Below are 23,689 nucleotides of genomic sequence, written 5' to 3'. Positions count from 1 at the left end.
TTCCCGCAGGTCAGGGCTTCTCAAAATGAATTTGCTTTTCTGACAAACAGTTTGCCTAGCATCCCGCAATCTGGCTCCTAATTTGATTTTCGCAAGGTTCCCTTTGAGTTGCTTTCCTCGGCGGGAGGAAAATCTCTTGTGCAAGGCTCTTGAGGAAGTGAGATTCTGTATTCCGAGGTGCGCTTCTTTTCGTAGGCTTCTGACCACATGGTGTGCGGCAGGAAGTCATCTTTGACAGGGCCGCAGGCTTTGTCTCCAAATGGCATCCCGGACCCACTGCAACCCACCTTTTTGCTGAAACGGAAGTCTGGTTCAGGGTAAGAAAAAGCTGAGCTGCACGTACCGAAAGCAGCAGAGCCCAGCGGCGGAGAGGGTGTGGCCAGGGCTGTCTGATTTGCATAGTGACCAGTGGCATCTTGGGAATGTACAGGCTTTGGAGCCTAACGGGTGCTGCAGGGGTCTGCCTGGCCGGAGAAATGCCTGTCTGGCGCTCCCCTCAGGACACACGTGTCTTCCGTTCGAGCATGGAGGGTGAGGGACATGGGTCACCCTCATATACAGGGGTGTGGGCATGGGCAGGATGGGGCGTGGGGGACCCGTCAGGGCATTGCCCGTTTGGAAGCCCGTTCGGAAGGCAAGAGGAGGCGGAGGCGGAGGCGGGAATCTCTGCTCAATTTTTTCCCGAGGCCTGGGGACAAGCCTTTGCACATTTGATCCAGCCGGGCCTGCATCAGCAGATCCTGCTCCGATGGCAAGGGAGAGCCTGCAGGTGTAAATCAAAGAAAGGGGAGAAATCCGCAAGAGGCGGGTTAACAAATTCCAGTGGCAGGCCCATGTTCCCCAGGAAGCAAGTACTTCCTCCTGCTACCTTCAGTGGGAAAAGACATAGGAGGTGTATTTCTCTAAGCAGGGGCTCTGCGTAGGTGGCACTGCATTGCTTTGGCAAACATCCATGCTAAGTGCAGAGTAGCAGCAGACCCCACAGCTGAGACGTGAATTGGGACTGTTAAGGAAGGGCACTGGGAGGGTGAGGAGGGCAGAGGAAAATGCTTTACAAAAGCATCTGCAAGTTCCTACACACCCACTGAAAACCCATACCAGGGATGGGGCTCGAACCCATGCGGACAACTGTCCATTGGATCTTAAGTCCAACGCCTTAACCACTCGGCCACCCTGGTGAGACCCTAGGTCCTGCCTTACTCAGCTCCCTTTTCATGCTGGCTGCTCCAGCGCAGGCTGTCCAGCAAGAGGTGATTGCAGAGTAAAAAGGCTTTTGCAGGAGGATAAAGGTAATTGCTTATGACAAACACACTGTGTGACACCTAACTTTTCCCCACTCGTACTTTATGGGCAATCTATACAGTGGAGTTAGCTTAGTCACAATAAGGAAGTGAGCAAGGCAGGCTCACAAGAGCATCTCCTCCCTGGTGGTCTAGTGGCTAGGATTCGGCGCTTTCACCGCCGCGGCCCGGGTTCGATTCCCGGTCAGGGAAGATCCCTCTAAGACGTAGACGTGCGTAATTTGTCCACGCAGCTCAGCTTTTTTTAATCGAAGGTCCTTAAAAAGGCACCCCGACCTATAGACGAAAGCAGAGGAAAGGGGCTGGGTCCCCTGTGTCCCAGGTTGCTTTGCTCCCATTGCCCTCAGCCACCTTCATGCGCACGCAGTCCCCCACCCAGTCAGGTGCTCTATGTGGGCGTAAAGTGCAGTACCAGCTCATCAGAAAGGTAAATTGCTGGAAAACCCGGCTGCGATGTATACATCTACTTTGGAGCACTCTTCTCCCTTGCACTCTTGAATCGGTCATTCGCAATGTATTCTTCCAGCAAGCTGAATAACGAGGTAGGTGTGAGAAGGTGTACCAGCTGTCTTTGAGCTATCAGCGGCCACTAGGTGTCCCTCTTGTGATTTCCCGGGGATCCCGATTGTACAGGAATTCGTCGGTTCAGTAGCACGGGGGAGGGGATGGCCTGTGCTTGGAAGTGACAAACAGTCTGGTGGAATCATGAGTGTTTTTTCAAGTTCTGATTCATATTCGCTGTAGAATAAAATATGCTTTCAGCCCCCATGAGCTTTGTCACTAGGAGAGCAGTGTAGGAACTTTTGCTGTTTGGCTGTGGGTTCCCTGGTGGTCTAGTGGTTAGGATTCGGCGCTCTCACCGCCGCGGCCCGGGTTCGATTCCCGGTCAGGGAACAGTCCTTCTTCTGCCCTTGAATGCTTTTCCTTCCCGCAGGTCAGGGCTTCTCAAAATGAATTTGCTTTTCTGACAAACAGTTTGCCTAGCATCCCGCAATCTGGCTCCTAATTTGATTTTCGCAAGGTTCCCTTTGAGTTGCTTTCCTCGGCGGGAGGAAAATCTCTTGTGCAAGGCTCTTGAGGAAGTGAGATTCTGTATTCCGAGGTGCGCTTCTTTTCGTAGGCTTCTGACCACATGGTGTGCGGCAGGAAGTCATCTTTGACAGGGACGCAGGCTTTGTCTCCAAATGGCATCCCGGACCCACTGCAACCCACCTTTTTGCTGAAACGGAAGTCTGGTTCAGGGTAAGAAAAAGCTGAGCTGCACGTACCGAAAGCAGCAGAGCCCAGCGGCGGAGAGGGTGTGGCCAGGGCTGTCTGATTTGCATAGTGACCAGTGGCATCTTGGGAATGTACAGGCTTTGGAGCCTAACGGGTGCTGCAGGGGTCTGCCTGGCCGGAGAAATGCCTGTCTGGCGCTCCCCTCAGGACACACGTGTCTTCCGTTCGAGCATGGAGGGTGAGGGACATGGGTCACCCTCATATACAGGGGTGTGGGCATGGGCAGGATGGGGCGTGGGGGACCCGTCAGGGCATTGCCCGTTTGGAAGCCCGTTCGGAAGGCAAGAGGAGGCGGAGGCGGAGGCGGGAATCTCTGCTCAATTTTTTCCCGAGGCCTGGGGACAAGCCTTTGCACATTTGATCCAGCCGGGCCTGCATCAGCAGATCCTGCTCCGATGGCAAGGGAGAGCCTGCAGGTGTAAATCAAAGAAAGGGGAGAAATCCGCAAGAGGCGGGTTAACAAATTCCAGTGGCAGGCCCATGTTCCCCAGGAAGCAAGTACTTCCTCCTGCTCCCTTCAGTGGGAAAAGACATAGGAGGTGTATTTCTCTAAGCAGGGGCTCTGCGTAGGTGGCACTGCATTGCTTTGGGAAGCATCCATGCTAAGTGCAGAGTAGCAGCAGACCCCACAGCTGAGACGTGAATTGGGACTGTTAAGGAAGGGCACTGGGAGGGTGAGGAGGGCAGAGGAAAATGCTTTAAAAAAGCATCTGCAAGTTCCTACACACCCGCTGAAAACCCATACCAGGGATGGGGCTCGAACCCATGCGGACAACTGTCCATTGGATCTTAAGTCCAACGCCTTAACCACTCGGCCACCCTGGTGAGACCCTAGGTCCTGCCTTACTCAGCTCCCTTTTCATGCTGGCTGCTCCAGCGCAGGCTGTCCAGCAAGAGGTGATTGCAGAGTAAAAAGGCTTTTGCAGGAGGATAAAGGTAATTGCTTATGACAAACACACTGTGTGACACCTAACTTTTCCCCACTCGTACTTTATGGGCAATCTATACAGTGGAGTTAGCTTAGTCACAATAAGGAAGTGAGCAAGGCAGGCTCACAAGAGCATCTCCTCCCTGGTGGTCTAGTGGCTAGGATTCGGCGCTTTCACCGCCGCGGCCCGGGTTCGATTCCCGGTCAGGGAAGATCCCTCTAAGACGTAGACGTGCGTAATTTGTCCACGCAGCTCAGCTTTTTTTAATCGAAGGTCCTTAAAAAGGCACCCCGACCTATAGACGAAAGCAGAGGAAAGGGGCTGGGTCCCCTGTGTCCCAGGTTGCTTTGCTCCCATTGCCCTCAGCCACCTTCATGCGCACGCAGTCCCCCACCCAGTCAGGTGCTCTATGTGGGCGTAAAGTGCAGTACCAGCTCATCAGAAAGGTAAATTGCTGGAAAACCCGGCTGCGATGTATACATCTACTTTGGAGCACTCTTCTCCCTTGCACTCTTGAATCGGTCATTCGCAATGTATTCTTCCAGCAAGCTGAATAACGAGGTAGGTGTGAGAAGGTGTACCAGCTGTCTTTGAGCTATCAGCGGCCACTAGGTGTCCCTCTTGTGATTTCCCGGGGATCCCGATTGTACAGGAATTCGTCGGTTCAGTAGCACGGGGGAGGGGATGGCCTGTGCTTGGAAGTGACAAACAGTCTGGTGGAATCATGAGTGTTTTTTCAAGTTCTGATTCATATTCGCTGTAGAATAAAATATGCTTTCAGCCCCCATGAGCTTTGTCACTAGGAGAGCAGTGTAGGAACTTTTGCTGTTTGGCTGTGGGTTCCCTGGTGGTCTAGTGGTTAGGATTCGGCGCTCTCACCGCCGCGGCCCGGGTTCGATTCCCGGTCAGGGAACAGTCCTTCTTCTGCCCTTGAATGCTTTTCCTTCCCGCAGGTCAGGGCTTCTCAAAATGAATTTGCTTTTCTGACAAACAGTTTGCCTAGCATCCCGCAATCTGGCTCCTAATTTGATTTTCGCAAGGTTCCCTTTGAGTTGCTTTCCTCGGCGGGAGGAAAATCTCTTGTGCAAGGCTCTTGAGGAAGTGAGATTCTGTATTCCGAGGTGCGCTTCTTTTCGTAGGCTTCTGACCACATGGTGTGCGGCAGGAAGTCATCTTTGACAGGGACGCAGGCTTTGTCTCCAAATGGCATCCCGGACCCACTGCAACCCACCTTTTTGCTGAAACGGAAGTCTGGTTCAGGGTAAGAAAAAGCTGAGCTGCACGTACCGAAAGCAGCAGAGCCCAGCGGCGGAGAGGGTGTGGCCAGGGCTGTCTGATTTGCATAGTGACCAGTGGCATCTTGGGAATGTACAGGCTTTGGAGCCTAACGGGTGCTGCAGGGGTCTGCCTGGCCGGAGAAATGCCTGTCTGGCGCTCCCCTCAGGACACACGTGTCTTCCGTTCGAGCATGGAGGGTGAGGGACATGGGTCACCCTCATATACAGGGGTGTGGGCATAGGCAGGATGGGGCGTGGGGGACCCGTCAGGGCATTGCCCGTTTGGAAGCCCGTTCGGAAGGCAAGAGGAGGCGGAGGCGGAGGCGGGAATCTCTGCTCAATTTTTTCCCGAGGCCTGGGGACAAGCCTTTGCACATTTGATCCAGCCGGGCCTGCATCAGCAGATCCTGCTCCGATGGCAAGGGAGAGCCTGCAGGTGTAAATCAAAGAAAGGGGAGAAATCCGCAAGAGGCGGGTTAACAAATTCCAGTGGCAGGCCCATGTTCCCCAGGAAGCAAGTACTTCCTCCTGCTCCCTTCAGTGGGAAAAGACATAGGAGGTGTATTTCTCTAAGCAGGGGCTCTGCGTAGGTGGCACTGCATTGCTTTGGGAAGCATCCATGCTAAGTGCAGAGTAGCAGCAGACCCCACAGCTGAGACGTGAATTGGGACTGTTAAGGAAGGGCACTGGGAGGGTGAGGAGGGCAGAGGAAAATGCTTTAAAAAAGCATCTGCAAGTTCCTACACACCCGCTGAAAACCCATACCAGGGATGGGGCTCGAACCCATGCGGACAACTGTCCATTGGATCTTAAGTCCAACGCCTTAACCACTCGGCCACCCTGGTGAGACCCTAGGCCCTGCCTTACTCAGCTCCCTTTTCATGCTGGCTGCTCCAGCGCAGGCTGTCCAGCAAGAGGTGATTGCAGAGTAAAAAGGCTTTTGCAGGAGGATAAAGGTAATTGCTTATGACAAACACACTGTGTGACACCTAACTTTTCCCCACTCGTACTTTATGGGCAATCTATACAGTGGAGTTAGCTTAGTCACAATAAGGAAGTGAGCAAGGCAGGCTCACAAGAGCATCTCCTCCCTGGTGGTCTAGTGGCTAGGATTCGGCGCTTTCACCGCCGCGGCCCGGGTTCGATTCCCGGTCAGGTAAGATCCCTCTAAGACGTAGACGTGCGTAATTTGTCCACGCAGCTCAGCTTTTTTTAATCGAAGGTCCTTAAAAAGGCACCCCGACCTATAGACGAAAGCAGAGGAAAGGGGCTGGGTCCCCTGTGTCCCAGGTTGCTTTGCTCCCATTGCCCTCAGCCACCTTCATGCGCACGCAGTCCCCCACCCAGTCAGGTGCTCTATGTGGGCGTAAAGTGCAGTACCAGCTCATCAGAAAGGTAAATTGCTGGAAAACCCGGCTGCGATGTATACATCTACTTTGGAGCACTCTTCTCCCTTGCACTCTTGAATCGGTCATTCGCAATGTATTCTTCCAGCAAGCTGAATAACGAGGTAGGTGTGAGAAGGTGTACCAGCTGTCTTTGAGCTATCAGCGGCCACTAGGTGTCCCTCTTGTGATTTCCCGGGGATCCCGATTGTACAGGAATTCGTCGGTTCAGTAGCACGGGGGAGGGGATGGCCTGTGCTTGGAAGTGACAAACAGTCTGGTGGAATCATGAGTGTTTTTTCAAGTTCTGATTCATATTCGCTGTAGAATAAAATATGCTTTCAGCCCCCATGAGCTTTGTCACTAGGAGAGCAGTGTAGGAACTTTTGCTGTATGGCTCTGGGTTCCCTGGTGGTCTAGTGGTTAGGATTCTGCGCTCTCACCGCCGCGGCCCGGGTTCGATTCCCGGTCAGGGAACAGTCCTTCTTCTGCCCTTGAATGCTTTTCCTTCCCGCAGGTCAGGGCTTCTCAAAATGAATTTGCTTTTCTGACAAACAGTTTGCCTAGCATCCCGCAATCTGGCTCCTAATTTGATTTTCGCAAGGTTCCCTTTGAGTTGCTTTCCTCGGCGGGAGGAAAATCTCTTGTGCAAGGCTCTTGAGGAAGTGAGATTCTGTATTCCGAGGTGCGCTTCTTTTCGTAGGCTTCTGACCACATGGTGTGCGGCAGGAAGTCATCTTTGACAGGGCCGCAGGCTTTGTCTCCAAATGGCATCCCGGACCCACTGCAACCCACCTTTTTGCTGAAACGGAAGTCTGGTTCAGGGTAAGAAAAAGCTGAGCTGCACGTACCGAAAGCAGCAGATCCCAGCGGCGGAGAGGGTGTGGCCAGGGCTGTCTGATTTGCATAGTGACCAGTGGCATCTTGGGAATGTACAGGCTTTGGAGCCTAACGGGTGCTGCAGGGGTCTGCCTGGCCGGAGAAATGCCTGTCTGGCGCTCCCCTCAGGACACACGTGTCTTCCGTTCGAGCATGGAGGGTGAGGGACATGGGTCACCCTCATATACAGGGGTGTGGGCATGGGCAGGATGGGGCGTGGGGGACCCGTCAGGGCATTGCCCGTTTGGAAGCCCGTTCGGAAGGCAAGAGGAGGCGGAGGCGGAGGCGGAGGCGGGAATCTCTGCTCAATTTTTTCCCGAGGCCTGGGGACAAGCCTTTGCACATTTGATCCAGCCGGGCCTGCATCAGCAGATCCTGCTCCGATGGCAAGGGAGAGCCTGCAGGTGTAAATCAAAGAAAGGGGAGAAATCCGCAAGAGGCGGGTTAACAAATTCCAGTGGCAGGCCCATGTTCCCCAGGAAGCAAGTACTTCCTCCTGCTCCCTTCAGTGGGAAAAGACATAGGAGGTGTATTTCTCTAAGCAGGGGCTCTGCGTAGGTGGCACTGCATTGCTTTGGGAAGCATCCATGCTAAGTGCAGAGTAGCAGCAGACCCCACAGCTGAGACGTGAATTGGGACTGTTAAGGAAGGGCACTGGGAGGGTGAGGAGGGCAGAGGAAAATGCTTTAAAAAAGCATCTGCAAGTTCCTACACACCCGCTGAAAACCCATACCAGGGATGGGGCTCGAACCCATGCGGACAACTGTCCATTGGATCTTAAGTCCAACGCCTTAACCACTCGGCCACCCTGGTGAGACCCTAGGCCCTGCCTTACTCAGCTCCCTTTTCATGCTGGCTGCTCCAGCGCAGGCTGTCCAGCAAGAGGTGATTGCAGAGTAAAAAGGCTTTTGCAGGAGGATAAAGGTAATTGCTTATGACAAACACACTGTGTGACACCTAACTTTTCCCCACTCGTACTTTATGGGCAATCTATACAGTGGAGTTAGCTTAGTCACAATAAGGAAGTGAGCAAGGCAGGCTCACAAGAGCATCTCCTCCCTGGTGGTCTAGTGGCTAGGATTCGGCGCTTTCACCGCCGCGGCCCGGGTTCGATTCCCGGTCAGGGAAGATCCCTCTAAGACGTAGACGTGTGTAATTTGTCCACGCAGCTCAGCTTTTTTTAATCGAAGGTCCTTAAAAAGGCACCCCGACCTATAGACGAAAGCAGAGGAAAGGGGCTGGGTCCCCTGTGTCCCAGGTTGCTTTGCTCCCATTGCCCTCAGCCACCTTCATGCGCACGCAGTCCCCCACCCAGTCAGGTGCTCTATGTGGGCGTAAAGTGCAGTACCAGCTCATCAGAAAGGTAAATTGCTGGAAAACCCGGCTGCGATGTATACATCTACTTTGGAGCACTCTTCTCCCTTGCACTCTTGAATCGGTCATTCGCAATGTATTCTTCCAGCAAGCTGAATAACGAGGTAGGTGTGAGAAGGTGTACCAGCTGTCTTTGAGCTATCAGCGGCCACTAGGTGTCCCTCTTGTGATTTCCCGGGGATCCCGATTGTACAGGAATTCGTCGGTTCAGTAGCACGGGGGAGGGGATGGCCTGTGCTTGGAAGTGACAAACAGTCTGGTGGAATCATGAGTGTTTTTTCAAGTTCTGATTCATATTCGCTGTAGAATAAAATATGCTTTCAGCCCCCATGAGCTTTGTCACTAGGAGAGCAGTGTAGGAACTTTTGCTGTATGGCTGTGGGTTCCCTGGTGGTCTAGTGGTTAGGATTCGGCGCTCTCACCGCCGCGGCCCGGGTTCGATTCCCGGTCAGGGAACAGTCCTTCTTCTGCCCTTGAATGCTTTTCCTTCCCGCAGGTCAGGGCTTCTCAAAATGAATTTGCTTTTCTGACAAACAGTTTGCCTAGCATCCCGCAATCTGGCTCCTAATTTGATTTTCGCAAGGTTCCCTTTGAGTTGCTTTCCTCGGCGGGAGGAAAATCTCTTGTGCAAGGCTCTTGAGGAAGTGAGATTCTGTATTCCGAGGTGCGCTTCTTTTCGTAGGCTTCTGACCACATGGTGTGCGGCAGGAAGTCATCTTTGACAGGGCCGCAGGCTTTGTCTCCAAATGGCATCCCGGACCCACTGCAACCCACCTTTTTGCTGAAACGGAAGTCTGGTTCAGGGTAAGAAAAAGCTGAGCTGCACGTACCGAAAGCAGCAGAGCCCAGCGGCGGAGAGGGTGTGGCCAGGGCTGTCTGATTTGCATAGTGACCAGTGGCATCTTGGGAATGTACAGGCTTTGGAGCCTAACGGGTGCTGCAGGGGTCTGCCTGGCCGGAGAAATGCCTGTCTGGCGCTCCCCTCAGGACACACGTGTCTTCCGTTCGAGCATGGAGGGTGAGGGACATGGGTCACCCTCATATACAGGGGTGTGGGCATGGGCAGGATGGGGCGTGGGGGACCCGTCAGGGCATTGCCCGTTTGGAAGCCCGTTCGGAAGGCAAGAGGAGGCGGAGGCGGAGGCGGGAATCTCTGCTCAATTTTTTCCCGAGGCCTGGGGACAAGCCTTTGCACATTTGATCCAGCCGGGCCTGCATCAGCAGATCCTGCTCCGATGGCAAGGGAGAGCCTGCAGGTGTAAATCAAAGAAAGGGGAGAAATCCGCAAGAGGCGGGTTAACAAATTCCAGTGGCAGGCCCATGTTCCCCAGGAAGCAAGTACTTCCTCCTGCTACCTTCAGTGGGAAAAGACATAGGAGGTGTATTTCTCTAAGCAGGGGCTCTGCGTAGGTGGCACTGCATTGCTTTGGCAAACATCCATGCTAAGTGCAGAGTAGCAGCAGACCCCACAGCTGAGACGTGAATTGGGACTGTTAAGGAAGGGCACTGGGAGGGTGAGGAGGGCAGAGGAAAATGCTTTACAAAAGCATCTGCAAGTTCCTACACACCCACTGAAAACCCATACCAGGGATGGGGCTCGAACCCATGCGGACAACTGTCCATTGGATCTTAAGTCCAACGCCTTAACCACTCGGCCACCCTGGTGAGACCCTAGGTCCTGCCTTACTCAGCTCCCTTTTCATGCTGGCTGCTCCAGCGCAGGCTGTCCAGCAAGAGGTGATTGCAGAGTAAAAAGGCTTTTGCAGGAGGATAAAGGTAATTGCTTATGACAAACACACTGTGTGACACCTAACTTTTCCCCACTCGTACTTTATGGGCAATCTATACAGTGGAGTTAGCTTAGTCACAATAAGGAAGTGAGCAAGGCAGGCTCACAAGAGCATCTCCTCCCTGGTGGTCTAGTGGCTAGGATTCGGCGCTTTCACCGCCGCGGCCCGGGTTCGATTCCCGGTCAGGGAAGATCCCTCTAAGACGTAGACGTGCGTAATTTGTCCACGCAGCTCAGCTTTTTTTAATCGAAGGTCCTTAAAAAGGCACCCCGACCTATAGACGAAAGCAGAGGAAAGGGGCTGGGTCCCCTGTGTCCCAGGTTGCTTTGCTCCCATTGCCCTCAGCCACCTTCATGCGCACGCAGTCCCCCACCCAGTCAGGTGCTCTATGTGGGCGTAAAGTGCAGTACCAGCTCATCAGAAAGGTAAATTGCTGGAAAACCCGGCTGCGATGTATACATCTACTTTGGAGCACTCTTCTCCCTTGCACTCTTGAATCGGTCATTCGCAATGTATTCTTCCAGCAAGCTGAATAACGAGGTAGGTGTGAGAAGGTGTACCAGCTGTCTTTGAGCTATCAGCGGCCACTAGGTGTCCCTCTTGTGATTTCCCGGGGATCCCGATTGTACAGGAATTCGTCGGTTCAGTAGCACGGGGGAGGGGATGGCCTGTGCTTGGAAGTGACAAACAGTCTGGTGGAATCATGAGTGTTTTTTCAAGTTCTGATTCATATTCGCTGTAGAATAAAATATGCTTTCAGCCCCCATGAGCTTTGTCACTAGGAGAGCAGTGTAGGAACTTTTGCTGTTTGGCTGTGGGTTCCCTGGTGGTCTAGTGGTTAGGATTCGGCGCTCTCACCGCCGCGGCCCGGGTTCGATTCCCGGTCAGGGAACAGTCCTTCTTCTGCCCTTGAATGCTTTTCCTTCCCGCAGGTCAGGGCTTCTCAAAATGAATTTGCTTTTCTGACAAACAGTTTGCCTAGCATCCCGCAATCTGGCTCCTAATTTGATTTTCGCAAGGTTCCCTTTGAGTTGCTTTCCTCGGCGGGAGGAAAATCTCTTGTGCAAGGCTCTTGAGGAAGTGAGATTCTGTATTCCGAGGTGCGCTTCTTTTCGTAGGCTTCTGACCACATGGTGTGCGGCAGGAAGTCATCTTTGACAGGGACGCAGGCTTTGTCTCCAAATGGCATCCCGGACCCACTGCAACCCACCTTTTTGCTGAAACGGAAGTCTGGTTCAGGGTAAGAAAAAGCTGAGCTGCACGTACCGAAAGCAGCAGAGCCCAGCGGCGGAGAGGGTGTGGCCAGGGCTGTCTGATTTGCATAGTGACCAGTGGCATCTTGGGAATGTACAGGCTTTGGAGCCTAACGGGTGCTGCAGGGGTCTGCCTGGCCGGAGAAATGCCTGTCTGGCGCTCCCCTCAGGACACACGTGTCTTCCGTTCGAGCATGGAGGGTGAGGGACATGGGTCACCCTCATATACAGGGGTGTGGGCATGGGCAGGATGGGGCGTGGGGGACCCGTCAGGGCATTGCCCGTTTGGAAGCCCGTTCGGAAGGCAAGAGGAGGCGGAGGCGGAGGCGGGAATCTCTGCTCAATTTTTTCCCGAGGCCTGGGGACAAGCCTTTGCACATTTGATCCAGCCGGGCCTGCATCAGCAGATCCTGCTCCGATGGCAAGGGAGAGCCTGCAGGTGTAAATCAAAGAAAGGGGAGAAATCCGCAAGAGGCGGGTTAACAAATTCCAGTGGCAGGCCCATGTTCCCCAGGAAGCAAGTACTTCCTCCTGCTCCCTTCAGTGGGAAAAGACATAGGAGGTGTATTTCTCTAAGCAGGGGCTCTGCGTAGGTGGCACTGCATTGCTTTGGGAAGCATCCATGCTAAGTGCAGAGTAGCAGCAGACCCCACAGCTGAGACGTGAATTGGGACTGTTAAGGAAGGGCACTGGGAGGGTGAGGAGGGCAGAGGAAAATGCTTTAAAAAAGCATCTGCAAGTTCCTACACACCCGCTGAAAACCCATACCAGGGATGGGGCTCGAACCCATGCGGACAACTGTCCATTGGATCTTAAGTCCAACGCCTTAACCACTCGGCCACCCTGGTGAGACCCTAGGTCCTGCCTTACTCAGCTCCCTTTTCATGCTGGCTGCTCCAGCGCAGGCTGTCCAGCAAGAGGTGATTGCAGAGTAAAAAGGCTTTTGCAGGAGGATAAAGGTAATTGCTTATGACAAACACACTGTGTGACACCTAACTTTTCCCCACTCGTACTTTATGGGCAATCTATACAGTGGAGTTAGCTTAGTCACAATAAGGAAGTGAGCAAGGCAGGCTCACAAGAGCATCTCCTCCCTGGTGGTCTAGTGGCTAGGATTCGGCGCTTTCACCGCCGCGGCCCGGGTTCGATTCCCGGTCAGGGAAGATCCCTCTAAGACGTAGACGTGCGTAATTTGTCCACGCAGCTCAGCTTTTTTTAATCGAAGGTCCTTAAAAAGGCACCCCGACCTATAGACGAAAGCAGAGGAAAGGGGCTGGGTCCCCTGTGTCCCAGGTTGCTTTGCTCCCATTGCCCTCAGCCACCTTCATGCGCACGCAGTCCCCCACCCAGTCAGGTGCTCTATGTGGGCGTAAAGTGCAGTACCAGCTCATCAGAAAGGTAAATTGCTGGAAAACCCGGCTGCGATGTATACATCTACTTTGGAGCACTCTTCTCCCTTGCACTCTTGAATCGGTCATTCGCAATGTATTCTTCCAGCAAGCTGAATAACGAGGTAGGTGTGAGAAGGTGTACCAGCTGTCTTTGAGCTATCAGCGGCCACTAGGTGTCCCTCTTGTGATTTCCCGGGGATCCCGATTGTACAGGAATTCGTCGGTTCAGTAGCACGGGGGAGGGGATGGCCTGTGCTTGGAAGTGACAAACAGTCTGGTGGAATCATGAGTGTTTTTTCAAGTTCTGATTCATATTCGCTGTAGAATAAAATATGCTTTCAGCCCCCATGAGCTTTGTCACTAGGAGAGCAGTGTAGGAACTTTTGCTGTATGGCTCTGGGTTCCCTGGTGGTCTAGTGGTTAGGATTCTGCGCTCTCACCGCCGCGGCCCGGGTTCGATTCCCGGTCAGGGAACAGTCCTTCTTCTGCCCTTGAATGCTTTTCCTTCCCGCAGGTCAGGGCTTCTCAAAATGAATTTGCTTTTCTGACAAACAGTTTGCCTAGCATCCCGCAATCTGGCTCCTAATTTGATTTTCGCAAGGTTCCCTTTGAGTTGCTTTCCTCGGCGGGAGGAAAATCTCTTGTGCAAGGCTCTTGAGGAAGTGAGATTCTGTATTCCGAGGTGCGCTTCTTTTCGTAGGCTTCTGACCACATGGTGTGCGGCAGGAAGTCATCTTTGACAGGGCCGCAGGCTTTGTCTCCAAATGGCATCCCGGACCCACTGCAACCCACCTTTTTGCTGAAACGGAAGTCTGGTTCAGGGTAAGAAAAAGCTGAGCTGCACGTACCGAAAGCAGCAGATCCCAGCGGCGGAGAGGGTGTGGCCAGGGCTGTCTGATTTGCATAGTGACCAGTGGCATCTTGGGAATGTACAGGCTTTGGAGCCTAACGGGTGCTGCAGGGGTCTGCCTGGCCGGAGAAATGCCTGTCTGGCGCTCCCCTCAGGACACACGTGTCTTCCGTTCGAGCATGGAGGGTGAGGGACATGGGTCACCCTCATATACAGGGGTGTGGGCATGGGCAGGATGGGGCGTGGGGGACCCGTCAGGGCATTGCCCGTTTGGAAGCCCGTTCGGAAGGCAAGAGGAGGCGGAGGCGGAGGCGGAGGCGGGAATCTCTGCTCAATTTTTTCCCGAGGCCTGGGGACAAGCCTTTGCACATTTGATCCAGCCGGGCCTGCATCAGCAGATCCTGCTCCGATGGCAAGGGAGAGCCTGCAGGTGTAAATCAAAGAAAGGGGAGAAATCCGCAAGAGGCGGGTTAACAAATTCCAGTGGCAGGCCCATGTTCCCCAGGAAGCAAGTACTTCCTCCTGCTCCCTTCAGTGGGAAAAGACATAGGAGGTGTATTTCTCTAAGCAGGGGCTCTGCGTAGGTGGCACTGCATTGCTTTGGGAAGCATCCATGCTAAGTGCAGAGTAGCAGCAGACCCCACAGCTGAGACGTGAATTGGGACTGTTAAGGAAGGGCACTGGGAGGGTGAGGAGGGCAGAGGAAAATGCTTTAAAAAAGCATCTGCAAGTTCCTACACACCCGCTGAAAACCCATACCAGGGATGGGGCTCGAACCCATGCGGACAACTGTCCATTGGATCTTAAGTCCAACGCCTTAACCACTCGGCCACCCTGGTGAGACCCTAGGCCCTGCCTTACTCAGCTCCCTTTTCATGCTGGCTGCTCCAGCGCAGGCTGTCCAGCAAGAGGTGATTGCAGAGTAAAAAGGCTTTTGCAGGAGGATAAAGGTAATTGCTTATGACAAACACACTGTGTGACACCTAACTTTTCCCCACTCGTACTTTATGGGCAATCTATACAGTGGAGTTAGCTTAGTCACAATAAGGAAGTGAGCAAGGCAGGCTCACAAGAGCATCTCCTCCCTGGTGGTCTAGTGGCTAGGATTCGGCGCTTTCACCGCCGCGGCCCGGGTTCGATTCCCGGTCAGGGAAGATCCCTCTAAGACGTAGACGTGTGTAATTTGTCCACGCAGCTCAGCTTTTTTTAATCGAAGGTCCTTAAAAAGGCACCCCGACCTATAGACGAAAGCAGAGGAAAGGGGCTGGGTCCCCTGTGTCCCAGGTTGCTTTGCTCCCATTGCCCTCAGCCACCTTCATGCGCACGCAGTCCCCCACCCAGTCAGGTGCTCTATGTGGGCGTAAAGTGCAGTACCAGCTCATCAGAAAGGTAAATTGCTGGAAAACCCGGCTGCGATGTATACATCTACTTTGGAGCACTCTTCTCCCTTGCACTCTTGAATCGGTCATTCGCAATGTATTCTTCCAGCAAGCTGAATAACGAGGTAGGTGTGAGAAGGTGTACCAGCTGTCTTTGAGCTATCAGCGGCCACTAGGTGTCCCTCTTGTGATTTCCCGGGGATCCCGATTGTACAGGAATTCGTCGGTTCAGTAGCACGGGGGAGGGGATGGCCTGTGCTTGGAAGTGACAAACAGTCTGGTGGAATCATGAGTGTTTTTTCAAGTTCTGATTCATATTCGCTGTAGAATAAAATATGCTTTCAGCCCCCATGAGCTTTGTCACTAGGAGAGCAGTGTAGGAACTTTTGCTGTATGGCTGTGGGTTCCCTGGTGGTCTAGTGGTTAGGATTCGGCGCTCTCACCGCCGCGGCCCGGGTTCGATTCCCGGTCAGGGAACAGTCCTTCTTCTGCCCTTGAATGCTTTTCCTTCCCGCAGGTCAGGGCTTCTCAAAATGAATTTGCTTTTCTGACAAACAGTTTGCCTAGCATCCCGCAATCTGGCTCCTAATTTGATTTTCGCAAGGTTCCCTTTGAGTTGCTTTCCTCGGCGGGAGGAAAATCTCTTGTGCAAGGCTCTTGAGGAAGTGAGATTCTGTATTCCGAGGTGCGCTTCTTTTCGTAGGCTTCTGACCACATGGTGTGCGGCAGGAAGTCATCTTTGACAGGGCCGCAGGCTTTGTCTCCAAATGGCATCCCGGACCCACTGCAACCCACCTTTTTGCTGAAACGGAAGTCTGGTTCAGGGTAAGAAAAAGCTGAGCTGCACGTACCGAAAGCAGCAGAGCCCAGCGGCGGAGAGGGTGTGGCCAGGGCTGTCTGATTTGCATAGTGACCAGTGGCATCTTGGGAATGTACAGGCTTTGGAGCCTAACGGGTGCTGCAGGGGTCTGCCTGGCCGGAGAAATGCCTGTCTGGCGCTCCCCTCAGGACACACGTGTCTTCCGTTCGAGCATGGAGGGTGAGGGACATGGGTCACCCTCATATACAGGGGTGTGGGCATGGGCAGGATGGGGCGTGGGGGACCCGTCAGGGCATTGCCCGTTTGGAAGCCCGTTCGGAAGGCAAGAGGAGGCGGAGGCGGAGGCGGGAATCTCTGCTCAATTTTTTCCCGAGGCCTGGGGACAAGCCTTTGCACATTTGATCCAGCCGGGCCTGCATCAGCAGATCCTGCTCCGATGGCAAGGGAGAGCCTGCAGGTGTAAATCAAAGAAAGGGGAGAAATCCGCAAGAGGCGGGTTAACAAATTCCAGTGGCAGGCCCATGTTCCCCAGGAAGCAAGTACTTCCTCCTGCTACCTTCAGTGGGAAAAGACATAGGAGGTGTATTTCTCTAAGCAGGGGCTCTGCGTAGGTGGCACTGCATTGCTTTGGCAAACATCCATGCTAAGTGCAGAGTAGCAGCAGACCCCACAGCTGAGACGTGAATTGGGACTGTTAAGGAAGGGCACTGGGAGGGTGAGGAGGGCAGAGGAAAATGCTTTACAAAAGCATCTGCAAGTTCCTACACACCCACTGAAAACCCATACCAGGGATGGGGCTCGAACCCATGCGGACAACTGTCCATTGGATCTTAAGTCCAACGCCTTAACCACTCGGCCACCCTGGTGAGACCCTAGGTCCTGCCTTACTCAGCTCCCTTTTCATGCTGGCTGCTCCAGCGCAGGCTGTCCAGCAAGAGGTGATTGCAGAGTAAAAAGGCTTTTGCAGGAGGATAAAGGTAATTGCTTATGACAAACACACTGTGTGACACCTAACTTTTCCCCACTCGTACTTTATGGGCAATCTATACAGTGGAGTTAGCTTAGTCACAATAAGGAAGTGAGCAAGGCAGGCTCACAAGAGCATCTCCTCCCTGGTGGTCTAGTGGCTAGGATTCGGCGCTTTCACCGCCGCGGCCCGGGTTCGATTCCCGGTCAGGGAAGATCCCTCTAAGACGTAGACGTGCGTAATTTGTCCACGCAGCTCAGCTTTTTTTAATCGAAGGTCCTTAAAAAGGCACCCCGACCTATAGACGAAAGCAGAGGAAAGGGGCTGGGTCCCCTGTGTCCCAGGTTGCTTTGCTCCCATTGCCCTCAGCCACCTTCATGCGCACGCAGTCCCCCACCCAGTCAGGTGCTCTATGTGGGCGTAAAGTGCAGTACCAGCTCATCAGAAAGGTAAATTGCTGGAAAACCCGGCTGCGATGTATACATCTACTTTGGAGCACTCTTCTCCCTTGCACTCTTGAATCGGTCATTCGCAATGTATTCTTCCAGCAAGCTGAATAACGAGGTAGGTGTGAGAAGGTGTACCAGCTGTCTTTGAGCTATCAGCGGCCACTAGGTGTCCCTCTTGTGATTTCCCGGGGATCCCGATTGTACAGGAATTCGTCGGTTCAGTAGCACGGGGGAGGGGATGGCCTGTGCTTGGAAGTGACAAACAGTCTGGTGGAATCATGAGTGTTTTTTCAAGTTCTGATTCATATTCGCTGTAGAATAAAATATGCTTTCAGCCCCCATGAGCTTTGTCACTAGGAGAGCAGTGTAGGAACTTTTGCTGTTTGGCTGTGGGTTCCCTGGTGGTCTAGTGGTTAGGATTCGGCGCTCTCACCGCCGCGGCCCGGGTTCGATTCCCGGTCAGGGAACAGTCCTTCTTCTGCCCTTGAATGCTTTTCCTTCCCGCAGGTCAGGGCTTCTCAAAATGAATTTGCTTTTCTGACAAACAGTTTGCCTAGCATCCCGCAATCTGGCTCCTAATTTGATTTTCGCAAGGTTCCCTTTGAGTTGCTTTCCTCGGCGGGAGGAAAATCTCTTGTGCAAGGCTCTTGAGGAAGTGAGATTCTGTATTCCGAGGTGCGCTTCTTTTCGTAGGCTTCTGACCACATGGTGTGCGGCAGGAAGTCATCTTTGACAGGGACGCAGGCTTTGTCTCCAAATGGCATCCCGGACCCACTGCAACCCACCTTTTTGCTGAAACGGAAGTCTGGTTCAGGGTAAGAAAAAGCTGAGCTGCACGTACCGAAAGCAGCAGAGCCCAGCGGCGGAGAGGGTGTGGCCAGGGCTGTCTGATTTGCATAGTGACCAGTGGCATCTTGGGAATGTACAGGCTTTGGAGCCTAACGGGTGCTGCAGGGGTCTGCCTGGCCGGAGAAATGCCTGTCTGGCGCTCCCCTCAGGACACACGTGTCTTCCGTTCGAGCATGGAGGGTGAGGGACATGGGTCACCCTCATATACAGGGGTGTGGGCATGGGCAGGATGGGGCGTGGGGGACCCGTCAGGGCATTGCCCGTTTGGAAGCCCGTTCGGAAGGCAAGAGGAGGCGGAGGCGGAGGCGGGAATCTCTGCTCAATTTTTTCCCGAGGCCTGGGGACAAGCCTTTGCACATTTGATCCAGCCGGGCCTGCATCAGCAGATCCTGCTCCGATGGCAAGGGAGAGCCTGCAGGTGTAAATCAAAGAAAGGGGAGAAATCCGCAAGAGGCGGGTTAACAAATTCCAGTGGCAGGCCCATGTTCCCCAGGAAGCAAGTACTTCCTCCTGCTCCCTTCAGTGGGAAAAGACATAGGAGGTGTATTTCTCTAAGCAGGGGCTCTGCGTAGGTGGCACTGCATTGCTTTGGGAAGCATCCATGCTAAGTGCAGAGTAGCAGCAGACCCCACAGCTGAGACGTGAATTGGGACTGTTAAGGAAGGGCACTGGGAGGGTGAGGAGGGCAGAGGAAAATGCTTTAAAAAAGCATCTGCAAGTTCCTACACACCCGCTGAAAACCCATACCAGGGATGGGGCTCGAACCCATGCGGACAACTGTCCATTGGATCTTAAGTCCAACGCCTTAACCACTCGGCCACCCTGGTGAGACCCTAGGTCCTGCCTTACTCAGCTCCCTTTTCATGCTGGCTGCTCCAGCGCAGGCTGTCCAGCAAGAGGTGATTGCAGAGTAAAAAGGCTTTTGCAGGAGGATAAAGGTAATTGCTTATGACAAACACACTGTGTGACACCTAACTTTTCCCCACTCGTACTTTATGGGCAATCTATACAGTGGAGTTAGCTTAGTCACAATAAGGAAGTGAGCAAGGCAGGCTCACAAGAGCATCTCCTCCCTGGTGGTCTAGTGGCTAGGATTCGGCGCTTTCACCGCCGCGGCCCGGGTTCGATTCCCGGTCAGGGAAGATCCCTCTAAGACGTAGACGTGCGTAATTTGTCCACGCAGCTCAGCTTTTTTTAATCGAAGGTCCTTAAAAAGGCACCCCGACCTATAGACGAAAGCAGAGGAAAGGGGCTGGGTCCCCTGTGTCCCAGGTTGCTTTGCTCCCATTGCCCTCAGCCACCTTCATGCGCACGCAGTCCCCCACCCAGTCAGGTGCTCTATGTGGGCGTAAAGTGCAGTACCAGCTCATCAGAAAGGTAAATTGCTGGAAAACCCGGCTGCGATGTATACATCTACTTTGGAGCACTCTTCTCCCTTGCACTCTTGAATCGGTCATTCGCAATGTATTCTTCCAGCAAGCTGAATAACGAGGTAGGTGTGAGAAGGTGTACCAGCTGTCTTTGAGCTATCAGCGGCCACTAGGTGTCCCTCTTGTGATTTCCCGGGGATCCCGATTGTACAGGAATTCGTCGGTTCAGTAGCACGGGGGAGGGGATGGCCTGTGCTTGGAAGTGACAAACAGTCTGGTGGAATCATGAGTGTTTTTTCAAGTTCTGATTCATATTCGCTGTAGAATAAAATATGCTTTCAGCCCCCATGAGCTTTGTCACTAGGAGAGCAGTGTAGGAACTTTTGCTGTTTGGCTGTGGGTTCCCTGGTGGTCTAGTGGTTAGGATTCGGCGCTCTCACCGCCGCGGCCCGGGTTCGATTCCCGGTCAGGGAACAGTCCTTCTTCTGCCCTTGAATGCTTTTCCTTCCCGCAGGTCAGGGCTTCTCAAAATGAATTTGCTTTTCTGACAAACAGTTTGCCTAGCATCCCGCAATCTGGCTCCTAATTTGATTTTCGCAAGGTTCCCTTTGAGTTGCTTTCCTCGGCGGGAGGAAAATCTCTTGTGCAAGGCTCTTGAGGAAGTGAGATTCTGTATTCCGAGGTGCGCTTCTTTTCGTAGGCTTCTGACCACATGGTGTGCGGCAGGAAGTCATCTTTGACAGGGACGCAGGCTTTGTCTCCAAATGGCATCCCGGACCCACTGCAACCCACCTTTTTGCTGAAACGGAAGTCTGGTTCAGGGTAAGAAAAAGCTGAGCTGCACGTACCGAAAGCAGCAGAGCCCAGCGGCGGAGAGGGTGTGGCCAGGGCTGTCTGATTTGCATAGTGACCAGTGGCATCTTGGGAATGTACAGGCTTTGGAGCCTAACGGGTGCTGCAGGGGTCTGCCTGGCCGGAGAAATGCCTGTCTGGCGCTCCCCTCAGGACACACGTGTCTTCCGTTCGAGCATGGAGGGTGAGGGACATGGGTCACCCTCATATACAGGGGTGTGGGCATAGGCAGGATGGGGCGTGGGGGACCCGTCAGGGCATTGCCCGTTTGGAAGCCCGTTCGGAAGGCAAGAGGAGGCGGAGGCGGAGGCGGGAATCTCTGCTCAATTTTTTCCCGAGGCCTGGGGACAAGCCTTTGCACATTTGATCCAGCCGGGCCTGCATCAGCAGATCCTGCTCCGATGGCAAGGGAGAGCCTGCAGGTGTAAATCAAAGAAAGGGGAGAAATCCGCAAGAGGCGGGTTAACAAATTCCAGTGGCAGGCCCATGTTCCCCAGGAAGCAAGTACTTCCTCCTGCTCCCTTCAGTGGGAAAAGACATAGGAGGTGTATTTCTCTAAGCAGGGGCTCTGCGTAGGTGGCACTGCATTGCTTTGGGAAGCATCCATGCTAAGTGCAGAGTAGCAGCAGACCCCACAGCTGAGACGTGAATTGGGACTGTTAAGGAAGGGCACTGGGAGGGTGAGGAGGGCAGAGGAAAATGCTTTAAAAAAGCATCTGCAAGTTCCTACACACCCGCTGAAAACCCATACCAGGGATGGGGCTCGAACCCATGCGGACAACTGTCCATTGGATCTTAAGTCCAACGCCTTAACCACTCGGCCACCCTGGTGAGACCCTAGGCCCTGCCTTACTCAGCTCCCTTTTCATGCTGGCTGCTCCAGCGCAGGCTGTCCAGCAAGAGGTGATTGCAGAGTAAAAAGGCTTTTGCAGGAGGATAAAGGTAATTGCTTATGACAAACACACTGTGTGACACCTAACTTTTCCCCACTCGTACTTTATGGGCAATCTATACAGTGGAGTTAGCTTAGTCACAATAAGGAAGTGAGCAAGGCAGGCTCACAAGAGCATCTCCTCCCTGGTGGTCTAGTGGCTAGGATTCGGCGCTTTCACCGCCGCGGCCCGGGTTCGATTCCCGGTCAGGTAAGATCCCTCTAAGACGTAGACGTGCGTAATTTGTCCACGCAGCTCAGCTTTTTTTAATCGAAGGTCCTTAAAAAGGCACCCCGACCTATAGACGAAAGCAGAGGAAAGGGGCTGGGTCCCCTGTGTCCCAGGTTGCTTTGCTCCCATTGCCCTCAGCCACCTTCATGCGCACGCAGTCCCCCACCCAGTCAGGTGCTCTATGTGGGCGTAAAGTGCAGTACCAGCTCATCAGAAAGGTAAATTGCTGGAAAACCCGGCTGCGATGTATACATCTACTTTGGAGCACTCTTCTCCCTTGCACTCTTGAATCGGTCATTCGCAATGTATTCTTCCAGCAAGCTGAATAACGAGGTAGGTGTGAGAAGGTGTACCAGCTGTCTTTGAGCTATCAGCGGCCACTAGGTGTCCCTCTTGTGATTTCCCGGGGATCCCGATTGTACAGGAATTCGTCGGTTCAGTAGCACGGGGGAGGGGATGGCCTGTGCTTGGAAGTGACAAACAGTCTGGTGGAATCATGAGTGTTTTTTCAAGTTCTGATTCATATTCGCTGTAGAATAAAATATGCTTTCAGCCCCCATGAGCTTTGTCACTAGGAGAGCAGTGTAGGAACTTTTGCTGTATGGCTCTGGGTTCCCTGGTGGTCTAGTGGTTAGGATTCTGCGCTCTCACCGCCGCGGCCCGGGTTCGATTCCCGGTCAGGGAACAGTCCTTCTTCTGCCCTTGAATGCTTTTCCTTCCCGCAGGTCAGGGCTTCTCAAAATGAATTTGCTTTTCTGACAAACAGTTTGCCTAGCATCCCGCAATCTGGCTCCTAATTTGATTTTCGCAAGGTTCCCTTTGAGTTGCTTTCCTCGGCGGGAGGAAAATCTCTTGTGCAAGGCTCTTGAGGAAGTGAGATTCTGTATTCCGAGGTGCGCTTCTTTTCGTAGGCTTCTGACCACATGGTGTGCGGCAGGAAGTCATCTTTGACAGGGCCGCAGGCTTTGTCTCCAAATGGCATCCCGGACCCACTGCATCCCACCTTTTTGCTGAAACGGAAGTCTGGTTCAGGGTAAGAAAAAGCTGAGCTGCACGTACCGAAAGCAGCAGATCCCAGCGGCGGAGAGGGTGTGGCCAGGGCTGTCTGATTTGCATAGTGACCAGTGGCATCTTGGGAATGTACAGGCTTTGGAGCCTAACGGGTGCTGCAGGGGTCTGCCTGGCCGGAGAAATGCCTGTCTGGCGCTCCCCTCAGGACACACGTGTCTTCCGTTCGAGCATGGAGGGTGAGGGACATGGGTCACCCTCATATACAGGGGTGTGGGCATGGGCAGGATGGGGCGTGGGGGACCCGTCAGGGCATTGCCCGTTTGGAAGCCCGTTCGGAAGGCAAGAGGAGGCGGAGGCGGAGGCGGAGGCGGGAATCTCTGCTCAATTTTTTCCCGAGGCCTGGGGACAAGCCTTTGCACATTTGATCCAGCCGGGCCTGCATCAGCAGATCCTGCTCCGATGGCAAGGGAGAGCCTGCAGGTGTAAATCAAAGAAAGGGGAGAAATCCGCAAGAGGCGGGTTAACAAATTCCAGTGGCAGGCCCATGTTCCCCAGGAAGCAAGTACTTCCTCCTGCTCCCTTCAGTGGGAAAAGACATAGGAGGTGTATTTCTCTAAGCAGGGGCTCTGCGTAGGTGGCACTGCATTGCTTTGGGAAGCATCCATGCTAAGTGCAGAGTAGCAGCAGACCCCACAGCTGAGACGTGAATTGGGACTGTTAAGGAAGGGCACTGGGAGGGTGAGGAGGGCAGAGGAAAATGCTTTAAAAAAGCATCTGCAAGTTCCTACACACCCGCTGAAAACCCATACCAGGGATGGGGCTCGAACCCATGCGGACAACTGTCCATTGGATCTTAAGTCCAACGCCTTAACCACTCGGCCACCCTGGTGAGACCCTAGGCCCTGCCTTACTCAGCTCCCTTTTCATGCTGGCTGCTCCAGCGCAGGCTGTCCAGCAAGAGGTGATTGCAGAGTAAAAAGGCTTTTGCAGGAGGATAAAGGTAATTGCTTATGACAAACACACTGTGTGACACCTAACTTTTCCCCACTCGTACTTTATGGGCAATCTATACAGTGGAGTTAGCTTAGTCACAATAAGGAAGTGAGCAAGGCAGGCTCACAA

General features: G+C 53.5%; 26 non-coding genes across 26 annotated transcripts; 15 read left to right on the top strand and 11 right to left on the bottom strand.

The window, feature by feature from the left end:
* Positions 1-1,095: 1,095 nt before the first annotated feature.
* On the bottom strand, positions 1,096-1,178 carry TRNAL-UAA (transfer RNA leucine (anticodon UAA)). The gene has a single exon. It is a non-coding gene; the product is annotated as a tRNA-Leu (tRNA).
* Positions 1,179-1,421: 243 nt separating this feature from the next.
* On the top strand, positions 1,422-1,493 carry TRNAE-UUC (transfer RNA glutamic acid (anticodon UUC)). Its single transcript has one exon. It is a non-coding gene; the product is annotated as a tRNA-Glu (tRNA).
* Positions 1,494-2,123: 630 nt separating this feature from the next.
* On the top strand, positions 2,124-2,195 carry TRNAE-CUC (transfer RNA glutamic acid (anticodon CUC)). Its single transcript has one exon. It is a non-coding gene; the product is annotated as a tRNA-Glu (tRNA).
* A 1,126-nt stretch (positions 2,196-3,321) lies between these two features.
* Positions 3,322-3,404, bottom strand: TRNAL-UAA (transfer RNA leucine (anticodon UAA)). Its single transcript has one exon. It is a non-coding gene; the product is annotated as a tRNA-Leu (tRNA).
* Positions 3,405-3,647: 243 nt separating this feature from the next.
* TRNAE-UUC (transfer RNA glutamic acid (anticodon UUC)) lies at positions 3,648-3,719 on the top strand. The gene has a single exon. It is a non-coding gene; the product is annotated as a tRNA-Glu (tRNA).
* Positions 3,720-4,349: 630 nt separating this feature from the next.
* On the top strand, positions 4,350-4,421 carry TRNAE-CUC (transfer RNA glutamic acid (anticodon CUC)). Its single transcript has one exon. It is a non-coding gene; the product is annotated as a tRNA-Glu (tRNA).
* A 1,126-nt stretch (positions 4,422-5,547) lies between these two features.
* On the bottom strand, positions 5,548-5,630 carry TRNAL-UAA (transfer RNA leucine (anticodon UAA)). Its single transcript has one exon. It is a non-coding gene; the product is annotated as a tRNA-Leu (tRNA).
* A 2,149-nt stretch (positions 5,631-7,779) lies between these two features.
* On the bottom strand, positions 7,780-7,862 carry TRNAL-UAA (transfer RNA leucine (anticodon UAA)). Its single transcript has one exon. It is a non-coding gene; the product is annotated as a tRNA-Leu (tRNA).
* Positions 7,863-8,105: 243 nt separating this feature from the next.
* Positions 8,106-8,177, top strand: TRNAE-UUC (transfer RNA glutamic acid (anticodon UUC)). The gene has a single exon. It is a non-coding gene; the product is annotated as a tRNA-Glu (tRNA).
* Positions 8,178-8,807: 630 nt separating this feature from the next.
* TRNAE-CUC (transfer RNA glutamic acid (anticodon CUC)) lies at positions 8,808-8,879 on the top strand. Its single transcript has one exon. It is a non-coding gene; the product is annotated as a tRNA-Glu (tRNA).
* Positions 8,880-10,005: 1,126 nt separating this feature from the next.
* TRNAL-UAA (transfer RNA leucine (anticodon UAA)) lies at positions 10,006-10,088 on the bottom strand. The gene has a single exon. It is a non-coding gene; the product is annotated as a tRNA-Leu (tRNA).
* Positions 10,089-10,331: 243 nt separating this feature from the next.
* Positions 10,332-10,403, top strand: TRNAE-UUC (transfer RNA glutamic acid (anticodon UUC)). The gene has a single exon. It is a non-coding gene; the product is annotated as a tRNA-Glu (tRNA).
* A 630-nt stretch (positions 10,404-11,033) lies between these two features.
* TRNAE-CUC (transfer RNA glutamic acid (anticodon CUC)) lies at positions 11,034-11,105 on the top strand. The gene has a single exon. It is a non-coding gene; the product is annotated as a tRNA-Glu (tRNA).
* A 1,126-nt stretch (positions 11,106-12,231) lies between these two features.
* Positions 12,232-12,314, bottom strand: TRNAL-UAA (transfer RNA leucine (anticodon UAA)). The gene has a single exon. It is a non-coding gene; the product is annotated as a tRNA-Leu (tRNA).
* Positions 12,315-12,557: 243 nt separating this feature from the next.
* On the top strand, positions 12,558-12,629 carry TRNAE-UUC (transfer RNA glutamic acid (anticodon UUC)). The gene has a single exon. It is a non-coding gene; the product is annotated as a tRNA-Glu (tRNA).
* A 1,834-nt stretch (positions 12,630-14,463) lies between these two features.
* Positions 14,464-14,546, bottom strand: TRNAL-UAA (transfer RNA leucine (anticodon UAA)). The gene has a single exon. It is a non-coding gene; the product is annotated as a tRNA-Leu (tRNA).
* Positions 14,547-14,789: 243 nt separating this feature from the next.
* TRNAE-UUC (transfer RNA glutamic acid (anticodon UUC)) lies at positions 14,790-14,861 on the top strand. Its single transcript has one exon. It is a non-coding gene; the product is annotated as a tRNA-Glu (tRNA).
* A 630-nt stretch (positions 14,862-15,491) lies between these two features.
* Positions 15,492-15,563, top strand: TRNAE-CUC (transfer RNA glutamic acid (anticodon CUC)). The gene has a single exon. It is a non-coding gene; the product is annotated as a tRNA-Glu (tRNA).
* A 1,126-nt stretch (positions 15,564-16,689) lies between these two features.
* On the bottom strand, positions 16,690-16,772 carry TRNAL-UAA (transfer RNA leucine (anticodon UAA)). Its single transcript has one exon. It is a non-coding gene; the product is annotated as a tRNA-Leu (tRNA).
* Positions 16,773-17,015: 243 nt separating this feature from the next.
* TRNAE-UUC (transfer RNA glutamic acid (anticodon UUC)) lies at positions 17,016-17,087 on the top strand. The gene has a single exon. It is a non-coding gene; the product is annotated as a tRNA-Glu (tRNA).
* A 630-nt stretch (positions 17,088-17,717) lies between these two features.
* TRNAE-CUC (transfer RNA glutamic acid (anticodon CUC)) lies at positions 17,718-17,789 on the top strand. The gene has a single exon. It is a non-coding gene; the product is annotated as a tRNA-Glu (tRNA).
* A 1,126-nt stretch (positions 17,790-18,915) lies between these two features.
* Positions 18,916-18,998, bottom strand: TRNAL-UAA (transfer RNA leucine (anticodon UAA)). The gene has a single exon. It is a non-coding gene; the product is annotated as a tRNA-Leu (tRNA).
* A 243-nt stretch (positions 18,999-19,241) lies between these two features.
* On the top strand, positions 19,242-19,313 carry TRNAE-UUC (transfer RNA glutamic acid (anticodon UUC)). Its single transcript has one exon. It is a non-coding gene; the product is annotated as a tRNA-Glu (tRNA).
* Positions 19,314-19,943: 630 nt separating this feature from the next.
* Positions 19,944-20,015, top strand: TRNAE-CUC (transfer RNA glutamic acid (anticodon CUC)). Its single transcript has one exon. It is a non-coding gene; the product is annotated as a tRNA-Glu (tRNA).
* Positions 20,016-21,141: 1,126 nt separating this feature from the next.
* TRNAL-UAA (transfer RNA leucine (anticodon UAA)) lies at positions 21,142-21,224 on the bottom strand. The gene has a single exon. It is a non-coding gene; the product is annotated as a tRNA-Leu (tRNA).
* Positions 21,225-23,373: 2,149 nt separating this feature from the next.
* Positions 23,374-23,456, bottom strand: TRNAL-UAA (transfer RNA leucine (anticodon UAA)). Its single transcript has one exon. It is a non-coding gene; the product is annotated as a tRNA-Leu (tRNA).
* Between the last annotated feature and the right edge of the window lie 233 nt (positions 23,457-23,689).

The sequence above is a fragment of the Triturus cristatus genome, chromosome 5_2, assembly GCF_964204655.1.
Source record: "Triturus cristatus chromosome 5_2, aTriCri1.1, whole genome shotgun sequence".
NCBI classification, from domain to species: Eukaryota; Metazoa; Chordata; class Amphibia; order Caudata; family Salamandridae; genus Triturus; species Triturus cristatus.
Note: the sequence above shows the minus strand (reverse complement) of the source record. Positions and strands in the feature narration are given on the sequence as shown.